The 13,743-nt window shown below is 44.3% G+C and overlaps 1 protein-coding gene across 1 annotated transcript in view; it reads left to right on the top strand.

Annotated features, from left to right (window-relative positions):
* Window positions 1-8,715: 8,715 nt before the first annotated feature.
* The window catches only part of mgat3b (beta-1,4-mannosyl-glycoprotein 4-beta-N-acetylglucosaminyltransferase b), a 51,598-nt gene continuing 46,570 nt past the window's right edge, over window positions 8,716-13,743 (top strand). Inside the window, exon 1 of the mRNA XM_071910630.2 lies at window positions 8,716-9,316. The gene's annotated coding sequence lies outside the window, so the exon portion shown is untranslated. The remainder of the gene's footprint in view (window positions 9,317-13,743) is intronic.

Raw genomic sequence — 13,743 nt, 5'->3', positions numbered from 1 at the left:
ACGAAGAAAAGAATGCTCATGATGTCTTTTTGAAATTATACACTTGGAAGGGCCCCAGGGTTGTGAAACTCACTCACCACAAGTAAGGGAAAAACAAAAACAACAAAGCAGTTACATGTTTTTTCACGATCGCAGCAATATGTAATTTGTGGGAGGCGATGCGTACCGTGCAAGAGACTTAAGACGAGATGGAGCGACTCCACCGGACACAAACTATCCTTCATCCTAGGAACCGAGAACCTGGACCTGGAGGTTTTTGAGGTTCTTGGGTCAATTCAAGGGTCACACAGTGCAGGACCAGAAGTAGTTGAGAAGGGTGTGTGATGTGGGAACGGCGGCTGACCGGACGCCGTTCGTAACCAGACAGCAATAATGTATCATAGCGACGAAGCGCGGCCGGCTCTTTGTATTCTGAACTTCAGCATGACAGGGAGGAAGAGGAATGGAAGACGCCTTCTCGGACGGCGCGGACGGCTTGGCATTGATGGATCGGGAGCGCGGAGACCCGAGCGCCGGCCGACTGTGTTCATAACGCAGCGAAGTAAAAATATAAGCGGGCCATCATGGTTAACTTTCAGGGTGAAGGGAGGCAGGAGAGGACTGGTGATGGGGAGGGGAATGGAGCCATCCATCAAAGTCAAACAGTCGTCACTCTTTGATGTTTTGCCCTTGCGTTGTGTTTTCAGAATCAAAATCACTTTCATTGTCACGTACAGTCATGGTACAGAAACTTGTGCTAATTGGCTAATATTGAATCTTTAAAGGAAAAATCCACCTTCTGATGCTCTTACACTGTTAGATATCATAAAATGTTGATGTTCGATGCATTCCAGGAGTTATTTTGTGACTGTACTAATGAAAATATGCAAATGAAAATATGCAAGCTGTGACTGCATTGCATTATGGTCTTTTGAGGCTACAATTGGTGGAGAAATTGGGCTTTCTGCCTCTTCTCTCCCTGTATGATTGTTGAACATCTGTGCAAAACAGTGAGTCTAGAAAGAAGCTCTTGCTCTTTGATTCTGAGGGACTGACACCAAAACTTGACATTTACCGTTGATGTTTTAGAAGATATCTGAACATTTTTCAACTATCAGGCTCCATTGTAGCACTGATAATATTTCAACATAATGTCATGTGTATGTTTGGCCAGTTATTATCTATGTTTGGCCAGAAAAACACTCCACCAAACAACAAAATGGACCCAGAAATGTAAGGCTCATCACCAGTAGCTGTTTTAATAGTGTTTAATTTTTTAAGGTGGATTTTTCCTTTAATAGACAGAGTGTGACTGGGGGTGGGTGGACACTGTAGCATCATGTCAGTATACCAGTGTATGAACATTATGGCCACCAGTCACCATCTAGCATTCTTTCTGTAGCCCCTCCCCTTTGGAATCCACAGCCAAAAAAGGATATAATCTCATTCCCATTCACTCGATTAACTTCACACTGTTGTGAATCCTATTGGGGGAAGTGATTAGAAACACAGAAAAGAAAAGAAAAAACGGTAATCTCCCTTTAGAGATGAATGGCAGTTTTATCTCCACAAAACCTGAAAAAATCACATCCCTGGTTTAAATATTGACATGAAACCACAAACCTTCTCTGATAAGTCTAGGTAGAGCCATACTGCAATAGGGACTGGTGTTTGAGTAAAGACAAGTTACTAATTGCTCATTTTAGGGATAATCAGTGTATTCTCCCTCCTTTTGCCATGGTCCAGTTCTTGAAGAGAGGGTTCAATGCAATTAACTTTATTAATCCCCGCAGAAAATGGAGGGAGGTAAGAAGCCCAAGGTGAATGATGGGAGGTTAAACTATGCTGCTGCACTCTCTTTTTACTCTCTCTGTTTCCCCCCCCCCAATAAGCAAATGGACACATGGGGGAAGATTTAACTTCTCTGCTGTCACGGAAATGATGTATCTAGCATTCTGTACTCTCCATATAGCGTATGTTTTATTTCCATCCTATGTGTTTTTATCCGCTGCGTGCTGGGAGATATAGTGCCTTGCCGAAGTAAAGCATATTGTAGAAGCGCACAGAGCGTGGCCTCCTGTCTTGCTGTGATCGATGCTCTGGGGCTGAACTCGATGTACGGGGCGTGGCCTTGGACGGAGACGGGCGCCGGGCTGCTTTCCAGTCCCGGGAATGTTGAAGACTTTTTTCCTTGTTTACTTTGGCCGTGCTCGGAGATTCAATAAGAAAGCCTGAATCAGAATCGGCCCAAAACCAACGCAAAGGGACACTTGACCAAAGCTGATTTATTATGCATATAATATGGCTATCCCAAAACTGCAAAAGTTAAATTTAGTTTGAGAGTTTTTGAGATTTAAGGAGTTTGAATTTGTCTGCTGAATCTGATTCTCACTCCTCTTTCTTTGAGATTTAGTTAGGCTGAAAGCAGGGACCAAATTGACTTTAGATGCATTATGATTGAAATGCCCTTTTGGATGCCTAAGCTGTAACTTTTAGTTCTTTAAACATAAAAATTAACATAACACTGTAATACAAAACTTGCTATTACAACCCCTATCATTGTGAAACCAACTGACAGAGCCCCTGATAGAATTAATAAGAAAATATGACTCTTAAACTTGAGTTAAATGAATTTTGAAGTTATAAAAGGTTAATTTACAAAAAATTGTGCCACAGGATTTCCTGCAACAATGGGATTAGAAAGTTGTTAATACTTTTTTTTTTTTTTTCCCGATCTACAAGTAGCCTGCTATTCTTATTTGGATAATTACATATCCATATAAGCTTAAAAACAAAAAACAGACTCAGCCTAGAAGAAAATTGTCAGGTCATGGAGGTCTATGGAGTCAAAAATATCACTGTGGTGTATATTAGTCAAAAACCCGTCAAAACGAATGTAGCCTAGTTGTTGTAAAGAGACAGAATATGGAAATGAAATGGTGACCTTTGTAGCTCAAAGCAGGGTTCCCACGGGCCTTGAGAGTTTGCGGATTTGAGAAAAATAAAACATGGCCATGGCAGTTTTTGAAGAAATTCGTCAGCGTGCTTCAGCTCTCTGGATCAACACTTCACATCCTGAGGAAAATCCTGTGATGGAGATTTGTGTTGATACAGCAGCAGATTTAAAATTAATTTCACCAGGACTTCTTGATTATGATGTCTAATTTTGTCAAGTCATGCCAATTTTGAGTCCTCGAGTTTCACCAAACAAGACCTTGAAAGTCATTGAATTTGATGTCTAAGCCAGTGTGGAAACCCTGACAAAGTCTCTGGTCACCTGATTGGCTCATAACAGCCTCGGCGAAGTCTCAGCAAGTTAAATGCCTTCCTGTTCCAGTTTTAATGCAAGAGGAGAATGTTATTCACTTAAAAAAAAAACAAATCCAATAACCCACACATAATCTGTGTGCATTCTAGTAACAGATGCCGTTTGGTGGACATTTATCCAAAAGGCCTGACACTACCATGAATGCATTGCTAGCAGAGGTGAGAGCCCATTGAGATTTACAGGACAGGTGGGAAGACTCAAAGTAAATCTTGAAATTAGAAGGTCAAGTTTATTTGTTTAACCCTGAATCACAGTTACAGCCTCAAAGTCCCATGCATGAAAACGAAAGGTATCGATGAGGCTTTGATGCCATCTAAGATGACTTTAACAAAACATGACATATTGGAAGCCGCTATATCATTTTTTTTTCAGCTTTTTAGAGGTTTATTCCCCCCAATAAAATTCAGTTTTGAAACATAATGCCTTTTTATTGAAGTGTGACAGAGGCTGCGTTCACACTACAGGTGGAAGTGGCTCAATTCAGATTTTTCTGCCCACATCGTTGAATCTGTTCACCAACGTGCTAAAAGGAAGTCAAAATCCGAACTCTACAAACTCGCCCAGCTGCATCCGATCTTGGTGATTAGTTTATATTCTGGTTTTCATGGCGGTCAAGTGCCAAATAGTGAATTCAGCCCCTACTTGCCACTTCTCCTCAGACTTTGTTCTGCTGTATATTACAGGCAGTCCATCAGATGGCAATGTGGAGCTAGGTTTGCAGATCTGTCACAGTCCAGTCCATATTGACAAAGCATCTTCAAGCAGCAGCCTGGGGACCCGGGGTCAGAGTCAGGTTCATTTGGGCAGTGAGGTGGCCAAGTCCTCTAACCTGAAGATCCTGAAGGTTTCATTCACCATCATCCCAAGTGTCCAAAAAGATGCTTTAAAATCCCTATCAGCTCCTGATGCTGCACTCTGACCTGTCAGTGGAGTCGGGGCAGACAAAGACATGACTCCTCCGCTTGGGGATCAATAGAGAGAGAGAGGAACACGGACAAGACAGGCAGTCACAGGTCACTAGAGCCAGATTTCACGAGTCTGCGCTTTATACTTATACTGTCCTCTCTGCTCTGTCTTTATGATAGTTTGGAGTTAAAAAGTCACCAGCCGCAATGCGGGACCTGACATTCTCCCTGTGCAGGAGTGTTTAGGGTGTAAACGCAGCCAATGAGGTGACAAACCCATATTTGTTTGCAGTTTTCACCAGGAAGCAATCGGCTGGATGTGTGTCAAAGGCCATATTTGCTCAGTTAGCACACCTGACTTTTATCAGCCTTAATGACAGTGCTCATTAGTATCAGCTGGAGGGAAGAGTCCAACCTGAACACAACATATGTGGATTTCCTAGAGGCGGACTGCTGCCTTAAACTGTACGACTTCACATCACACTGCTGAGGATTACAGGGAAAAGGATGAATACGAGGAAAAATGGGAGGTACGGTAAATCCAGACTTGCACATATGCACTCGTACACTGAAACGGCTGCGTGTGTGTGTGTGTGTGTGAGCAGATGCAAGCATGACAGCATGTCTCTGCCACCGTTCTAGATGTAAAGTAGGAGAGCTGTGATCTTCACTGTATCAAATGCCTGTGAGTCGCTGCTACAAGCGTAATCAGACCTGTGGCTCCGTCTCTGAGTAAACACCACCGCTGAAATTAAAGCTTCAACCTGCAACGTATCTATTATGGTGATGGAAAAGATAGATCTGTCGTGGAATTTGAGAAATGTTTTTCAGGCCTGGAATAGTGGTGGAAAAGTGTCCACAAGTTGGGAAATGTCGTGCAAATTTGTTCATATTCTTTTAACCAGAGAGGTGTTTAATAGCAACCATGGCTTCTGTAAAATTCAGTAAAATTGTCAGTGTTAGTTTAACTCTGAATGTGTTAAAATCTAGTTTAAAAACTTGTTTGAGCCCAATCAACACTTAGTAACACTTGAAAATTTGCTGTGTATCTTTTTGAAGGAATAACCCCAACCTCAAAACAAATACATCCTCCAGCTAATATAACTTCCAAGTAACAGTTGCAGCTTGCAAAAACACGACCTGACTCATTCAAATCAGCTCTGCAATAAATACAATAACATTTGAATATAGATAGTCATGGAAATTGTTTCAGTGAATACCCAGGAAAAAGTTGTGCAACCGTGAAGCAAAAACTTTCCTGAAGCTTTAGACTAAGATTTGACTTTTAGGCCAAACATCGATTAATCAGGCCACACTGTGCTTTAGTTGTTTTTTTTTATTCAGACATAACACAATGCGGCCGTCCCTTGGCTGTCTTTGCCTTTTGTCCCAGCAGAGATAATGTTCTGTCTGCACACACACACACTTCCTCATGCTTCTCCAACCTTGCTTTGAATCCAGTTCAGGCGGTCTGTGGGCTTGTCTGCAGCTCTAAACCCGTAGTAGTCACAGAGGTAAATTCTGTAGCCAGCAGGGATAGCTCAGCCTGAATCGCTCTCCTCCATAACCTCATATCTGTCAGGTGATCTGACTGTTGCTCAATATTTGTACATTCTTTCCATTTTGAGAAGTGTGTGTGTGTTTCATGTGTCTGTCCAACAAGAATGAGTGGACAAGAATGTTGTGAGTGCTTTTGGGTTCCACTGTTTGAGTTTCCCTTGGCCCTGTTGGATTGTACTGGAGAGCAGCGCTTGCTGCAAACGAAGCATGCTGCTCTGCAAGGAAGAATTTTGATCAGAGTCGATAGGCATGAAAGCTTGGAGCATGCGGCCCAGGTTGGAAAAAAAGTTGGAATTAACCTTTTTTATGATGTTTTGTCTCATGGTTCCTCCTGAGCTAAGGTTCGGCCGACAAGGGTTTTTGAAGGCCAATTTGAGACTGGAGGCGCAAATATTTTCTGCCAATGTTCAATATTTTTAAGTTTGACCTTTTTTTAATACCAAAACATTCCTAGTCTTTAGTGTTTTCAGCGTGCAAAGCCTTGGAAAGCCTTGCAGCCTTGTATTCAGGCTGTCATGGGACACTGAAATGTTTTAGTGTTAGCAGCTCCTTAGGGCAGAGGGTGACCCACCACTCCAAAGCAATGGTAGGGAAACTCCGGGATTACTGCCTAAATGAAGAATTAAACAGAACTGAACTATTATTGAGTATTGCAGGTTTTTGACTGTTTTACGTAGCTGTGGTCAGGGAGGAACCTGTGTCATACTGGCAGTGGACGACACTGACAGGCCGATACCCAATAGTTGATAAAAAGCCAGTATCGGCTCGATATCTAAGCCTGTCTTGAACAGATATCTTGAACAGTAGCAGAGCTCAGTGGGGCAGCAGGAGAACAGTGGCTGTGTGACAGTGAGGCAGGAGGGAGGATCCACTCCTGACTGACTTGTTAGTTTGCAGGACGGGCATACAGCTGTACTTTTGTCTTGGAGCCAGGGGACAAGCAGAGACTTCTTCCATGAACACTGACACTTGTTAAAAGTAAGTCATAAGCTGTTAGAGAAGTCTTATTTCGGCTGCCAAATAATGAGCCCATGGACTCTGCTCTCCTCCCAGTGACCTGCATGGTTCCCCCAGTCCTGAATCTGAGAAACAGTGACCAAGCTGTAACCTGCTGCTAGGCCTGGGCCATATGGACAGAATTATCACAATAATCCTAAGAAATTATTTCAATATTGATATATAATGATATCTGCTAACATATGCAAAATCACATGTTAAATATATTGATGTTAGTTGTACTGCATGGTAATATAAAGTACAATAAAACTCTAATTTTCAAATAATCTTTGTTTCAGATCTCATTTTTTGAGATTTTAACTAGCATTTGCTTCATGAAGTTAGACAACATTGCATAACATGATAAATCATTTTAACATGATATGATTCTGTTAAAAGACGATAATTGATATTGAATTTTTATAAAAGTCACTGAAGGCACGGACATCTAAGTTCACACAGGTGCTGGACATTGAAAAAGTAAACACCATGAACTAAAGTTGGAAATAAATTAGTTTATGGCATCATTGCAGTGTGCAGACTTTTTTTTTTTTTTTCTCAATAGCCTATTGAATTATTGTCCAACCCTAGCTTACTACTAGCCACTCCGTAGTTGGGAAATATGAAAAAGTTCAGGTTTATTTGTAAAGCCCTCAATCACAGTTGGAGTCTGAAAGAGCTTCACTACGCCCACATTATGAAAGAATAAATGAAAGGTGACTATTCCAGCTGTGGCACCACTACAAAACACAACAGACACATTACACCACAGAATGTTAGCATAAAGGTTTGTCTCCACAAACTGCCGAAAGCTGGAGAAACTCCCAGGTCTTTTGCATCAAAGTCTCCAAGGCCTGAAACGATGAAGGCAGTAAACTGAAGCTATTCACTGTGACTGCTGACTGAACACTCGGCTAACTCATTTAGAGCTGGCTGCTTTTTACAGGTTCTGCTAGTTCTGAGTGTTTTTTTAAGCCTTTCAATTATCGGGTTGAGTTGAGCGCCTCCAGCCTGTGTTTGCATGATGCTGCTGCGCGCACACACACACACACACACACACACACACACACACACACACACACACTTCAGCCTAGTCTAACACCATGATGTGGTAAAGTCACAGGTGGGTGAACGGAAACATCAAGCAACCACCAATATAAACAAGTCAGTTACATTTTCACATAAATATTTTTCTCTTAAAGGCCATGTTTTAATATAACTTACATCAGTTTGATACTATTTGCTATAATATATAGGCTATTATGAATTTAGGTCAGATAAGTAAGGGAAGTGTATTCTGCAAATTAAAACAAAATGGTTTACTCCCCATTAAATCCCTGCTGATTAAACCAAAGGAGAGTCTAGTGCATTTTTCTATTGTGCAGAGTGGTGAAGAGGCCAACCTCACCATGAAGGGTGGTCCTTGTTTTTGGGAGGGATGGGGGGGGGGGGGGGTAGGATGTAATTTTAGGGCACTAGAGACTCCTAAAAGTACCCAAGTAGTAATCCTCTCTCTCTCTCTCTCTCTCTCTCTCTCTCTCTCTCTCTCTCTCTCTCTCTCTCTCTCTCTCTCTCTCTCTCTCTCTCTCTCTCTCTCTCTCTCTCTCTCTCTCTCTCTCTCTCTCTCTCTCTCTCTCTCTCATTTCCTCTTTATGTCCATCTCCCTCCCGTTGCGCGCGCGCCCCCCCCCCTCCTCCGCCGCTGATAAGCAGCATAACGGGGAGGAGCTCTCCTCTCCCGGGGCCCCTCCCTCCTTCCTTCCCCCCTTTTTTTGCTTTCAGTTGCCCCACACTATAGTCCCCCTCCTTCCAGCCGGGGGAGCGAGAGGAAGATGAAGAAATAAAAGGGAGGAGGGGGGGTCTTATTTTCTTACGACGAGCGGAAAGGCGTCACACCGGGTGCAGAGCGCAGTTGGAGGACGGAAGATAGAGGGAGACGCATCACGGAGAGAGAGAGAGAGAGAGAGAGAGATCCAGATAGAGAGAGGAGACGGAGGGAGGAGGCGACAGCGAGTCGTAAACACGTCAGAAAACGGCGAATAGGACGACACACAGCGGCGACCCCCCCCCCCCACCCACCCACCGTTTCCCTCCCCATCTCTCCATCTCCATCCCTTCTGCACCGTTTGGCTGATAACCCGCCGGAGCCGAGCGGATCGCGGTTCCTTTTGCGCACCAACGCCGATCGGTGCGTGTTTTTCTTTTTTGCCCGTCCGCCTCTCGGTCCCCGTTTTTCATAATAAACAGCGGGGCCAGAGGAGGAGGCTGTCTCATCACCGCGACCGACGGGAACCGCCGTACACCGACCGGTCCTATTCGGGACGATACAAGCCCGTCATCGGCGCATCCGGCGGCTAAAACCGGGGGGAAAACACTGCGAGATGACTGTAGTATAACCCGGCCCGGTTACCGAACGCACCGAGACTCCAGCATCACCAGTGCTTCAGGATGGCATAGCGATTTCTGCAGCGAAACTACTAGACTAGACTATCAGCACGGCTCGCATCCACCATGAAGCTCTGAAAGACATCCGACACAGGCACAGATGGGTAAGAGGAGATGCCGCTGTCTGTTTTTTTTTTTTTAATTCTGGGATGGGGGGGCAGGAGGGCTGGTGACGTGCAGACCCCTGCCATTGCACTTGCATGACTGCAATGTTGAGGGGAGGGGAGGGAGGGTGGTGGTAGCCCTGTGTGTGTGGGTGATGTTGATGAAGTTATCCTCCAGTCTCTCACGAAATGAGGGGGCAAATGGATGGCAGTAACCGATGGCCCTCTGTGAGTATCATGCTACGGTTCAGACTGGCTGCTTTTTAAAGCAGGATGGTCTGTGTGTAATGCTATCTCCATGGCCTCTATTCTATTCTATTCTATTCGACTCTCCTATTGCTAGATGTCTGGTTTCGCTCCAGACTATTGTTTCAGCTGGTACGCAGGTTTCTGGGTCTTGGGTCTGTGAGGGTTAGTTTTAATAACGGAGGAGAGTCTACATGGAACCCACAGCCGGTACAGTGTGACCCTCCAGGCTCATACCTCATATTCATTACAATTTACTCCTTCACATTCCTAATCAGTAATGGGCTGCACGGCTCTGAAAAGCTCAGTGGGTAGAGTGTGGCTCCTACACTGCCAGGGTTCGGGGTTCGATTCCTACTTAACCGCCTATGCTAGAATTGTATGAACTTGTGTTATTATAAGGCAGATTGGATTAAAGTGTCCACTAAATAGTAAACGTTGTTAAGCTATACAGGCTAGCTCTGTGTTCCTCTTGGTAAGATTTATTTGAACAGTTTCATTCCCCCATCACACCCTCATTTCCACACATTCCCACGCCCCATTTTCTCCCAAACACCTGAGCTGATGTCAGTTTGTTTCCGACCGTTCGCTCCTGTCAGCAGAGCATGTTGCAGCCCAGAGGAAAGCCCCGCTGCGCGTCACCTCACCTAGACTGAGTCACCCTGCCCCGGGCACACTGTATGCAGCGACCGCAGGCCTCGCTGACAAGACCCATTTTCGTCTCATCTCTAGTCAAAACCAAACCCAAACCCACCGTCACTCCTGAATCCATTTCTAATTTCCCCGGAGAGAAGGCCCGGCTCCCCAGCCAATGCTCAGGGGTCGAGTATTGATCGGAGGCCCCATATGGGTAAGAGTATATGAGGGCTGGAGTAAGCCGATCCCAGATAGGTGGTTAAAGGCAAATATTGTGCAAATGAATGAGGAGAGGGGGTGGCAGCCTGGAGGTTAGAGAAGCAGATGAAGCTTAGAACTGGCTGTGGAGAGTAAATGCAAAACGCTTTCTTTTCCCTCGACACACTCTAACTAGCTGCCCCTGAGCAAGGCACCTGACCACCAGCTGCTCCAGTGCAGCTGCTCACTGGCTGACAGTAGAGGACTGTGGTCATACTGGGAAGCTCCCAGCTGTGAATGTGAAGCAGGGCGTTGCTGATGAGCGTAAGCGTGCACAGTCAATCCTCCCAGGATAAATAAAGGTTTAAAAAAAAATGCATGTTAGGTCAGATTGGGCAGACGGGCCAAGAGGTAATCGTCAGGGAATCCATCTCTATTTACTTCAAGGTTGCTCTGAGAGAGATTGGGGTGTGTGTGACAATTTGGAGGATGTGATCGGAATAACAGTCTTCATTTGGTCCAGTTGAACCAGCTGTTGATGGAAGGGCAAGGTGATTCTGCTGACTGTACTTTTGTGACATTGTGGGAACAGTAAAGCATTGATTTGATTTATTGACAACTTTATTAATCAATTGATTAAGTGATCCTGGATCTGTTCCTCCAGCCAGCGACAACCAGGGAGAAGGAAAGGGGTAGGAGGGGGAAGGATAGACTTCACTGTGTTGTTCGCTGCAGTACAAGCAGAGGCAGAAGCACACTGCTACTTGGGCAGTTATCTCTCTTTGGCTCTAAATGGTCTGCGATGTCCCAAACGAACATCCCGGGTCCCCAAAAACACAACAACAAGGACCACGTCACATGGGGACGCTGGCCTTTTCAGTCAGCAGTGATGTTGATTCTCTGAGACACAGCAGTGGGGTGGACAAGGATGGATGGCGGGGGGGGAGAAAGAGGAGGAGAGCAAGAGAGAGGAAATGTTTCTGGGGGACCTTTGGGCTTTCGGACACAACGACTGGGGAAAGAACACAGCTGTCACACTCGAATATGTAGGCTATTTTGTATGTTTGTATGTGTGCATCGGAGAACAGCGGAGTGAAAACTAAGTGAGGTGAGTGTACAGCTGCTGAGGAGGGAGATGAACGGAGCGAGATGTAAAGAGACAGAAGTGAAGAAGAAGGGATGGATGGATAGAATGAGAGTGGGGAGGAGCAGAGGGGAATAGAGAGACTGAGTTTGGCTATAGAGGGACCTGGGGGTGGAGGAAGGGATGGAGGGATGCAGAGTGTTATCCAGTCATCCATTTGAGAGTGTGGACTCCAGAGATCCACCTGAGCCCCACAGCTGAAGCTCCGTTCTTTTGCCAGATTTGATTAAGAACACATTCCTATGATCGCTCTGTCTCTCTTTCACTCTCTCTCTTTCTCTTTCTCTTTCTCTTTCTCTTTCTCTCTCTTTTTTTAAAGCACAGTATGCTTAATTGGCATGAATGCAGCCGCAATATCGCCAAAGCATCTAACTAGAATGAGAATTCATCTGGAAAAAGAAATGAATAATGGCAAAACGCTCTCTCCCTATCTGTACTCTCTCCTCTGTGATCTTTCTCTCGTTAACACTGTCATGCATAACAGCCTTGCACCTTTTTTAGATATTTTGTTACTGTGCAACCTTTCCCATCCCTCCGTCCATTCCCTTTCTGTCTTTCCCACACACAGGCTACACCTCTTTTATTGTGCTCCCTCTTTTCACCGCCTGCGAGTCAAATTGCAAGGCCGAAAACAAATGGCTTTGCTGGCACGCTGAGGCTGTCAGTTAGCATTGCCAGAGGTGAAAGGGCTGACAGAGATCAGCAGCATCTCACTCTTCGTGTTCCACTTCAGCATCCTGTTTTGTAGGCGCTCCCACTGAAACATGGCCTGGTTCGCCCGAGGCAAACGGACAGAAATCACTCCACACAGTCCCTTTTGCAATGTGTGTGTGAGGTACATGAGGACTTGTATGTAAGATGTCAAAAGTATAGTTTGAGGCTGCATGTTTGGAGCGGTTTTTTTGAAGTCTGGAGCGTTTTTTGTTCCGTTTTGTTAGTTCGCCATTCAAACTCATGTGGCACCAAATAATCGCACTGAGACGCCTGAAAATGCAGAACTCTGTCCTCTTTCAAGCAAACTGTATTGCAGTTTGTGGAGAGTGAGAATATTATGCGAAGAGTGTACAGGAAATTATCGCAGAACGCAAGGTTTTATGGGTATGAGGAGACGGATGTTGACATCTGATAGTGTTGTAGTAGATTTTCTTCTTTCTTCAACTTCCACTTCAATTTCGAGGAGCTGAACACAGAACGAATGAGACAAACTCTGATTCTTTTTCTTTGGCTTTATTCTTCATATAACAGAGTACATAATAAAACTGATATGTGAAGGGTCTGACAAAGAATTCCCATCTTCAGGTTCTTCTCTACCTTCTAACCCCCCTACAGGGATAGTCTATTCCTAAACTTTATCTATTATGGCTTTCTAATTGGTCCAACTGTTGGAATATGAAGTCTTCCTCCCTAATTCCTGTGTCATACTCTATCCTCTATCAATACTATGATAAGAGTGCTCTCTGCATACAATATTTGGCTACAACCTCTCTTTGTGGCAATAACAGTCCCATTAATCTTTCTTGTTTGTGAGAAGCTTACTGGCATGAGCTGGTATCAAAGGCCTCTTTCTCTCTACTCTCTCTTCACTGTGCATAGTACATGTATGTGTGCTGTCTGATCAAAGGAATATATTCTCCTTGATTATATTAAGTATAGATTATGCATTGATTATGAAGATAACATAATTTCCTTTTGACAATAGCCAGCAGTTCCTCATTTTTGGAAAACCTAGTATAACAAAATGAACCGAGGGCAAACTGCAGTCTGGACTGATGCTCATATTCAGCCATTTCCTCAAGTGTTCTCAACTGGTATGAACACCAGAGAAGGTAAATTACAGCAAAGAGTCCATCATGCTTATAGCTAAAGTTATAGGAACTGGAATTGATTGTTTTGGCTCTACACCGCTGCCAAAATCTCTAACCTGGCAGGATGACAGGTCAAAACTGTCCAATAAACAAGCTGCTTGTGAGTCCATGTGACTTCTGTTTGCAAGCCCTGGATCGCTTGTAATTGAGCAGTGTGAATGTAAATCAACCAAATACAAAAACGCCACGAAGTAAACTTTCCTTCCATAGTTGGACCAAAGAAACCAAACTGTAGGTATTAGGTTAATTATTTGTGTGAGTTGGATAACAATCCAAACGACAAAAAATCAACAATGAGATCTATTAACTTTTGACTTGTTTAGCTGGTGCTCTTGTCC

The sequence above is a fragment of the Centroberyx gerrardi genome, chromosome 3 (genome assembly GCF_048128805.1).
Source record: "Centroberyx gerrardi isolate f3 chromosome 3, fCenGer3.hap1.cur.20231027, whole genome shotgun sequence".
Lineage (NCBI taxonomy): Eukaryota > Metazoa > Chordata > Actinopteri > Beryciformes > Berycidae > Centroberyx > Centroberyx gerrardi.
This window is presented reverse-complemented; position numbering and strand designations above follow the sequence as displayed.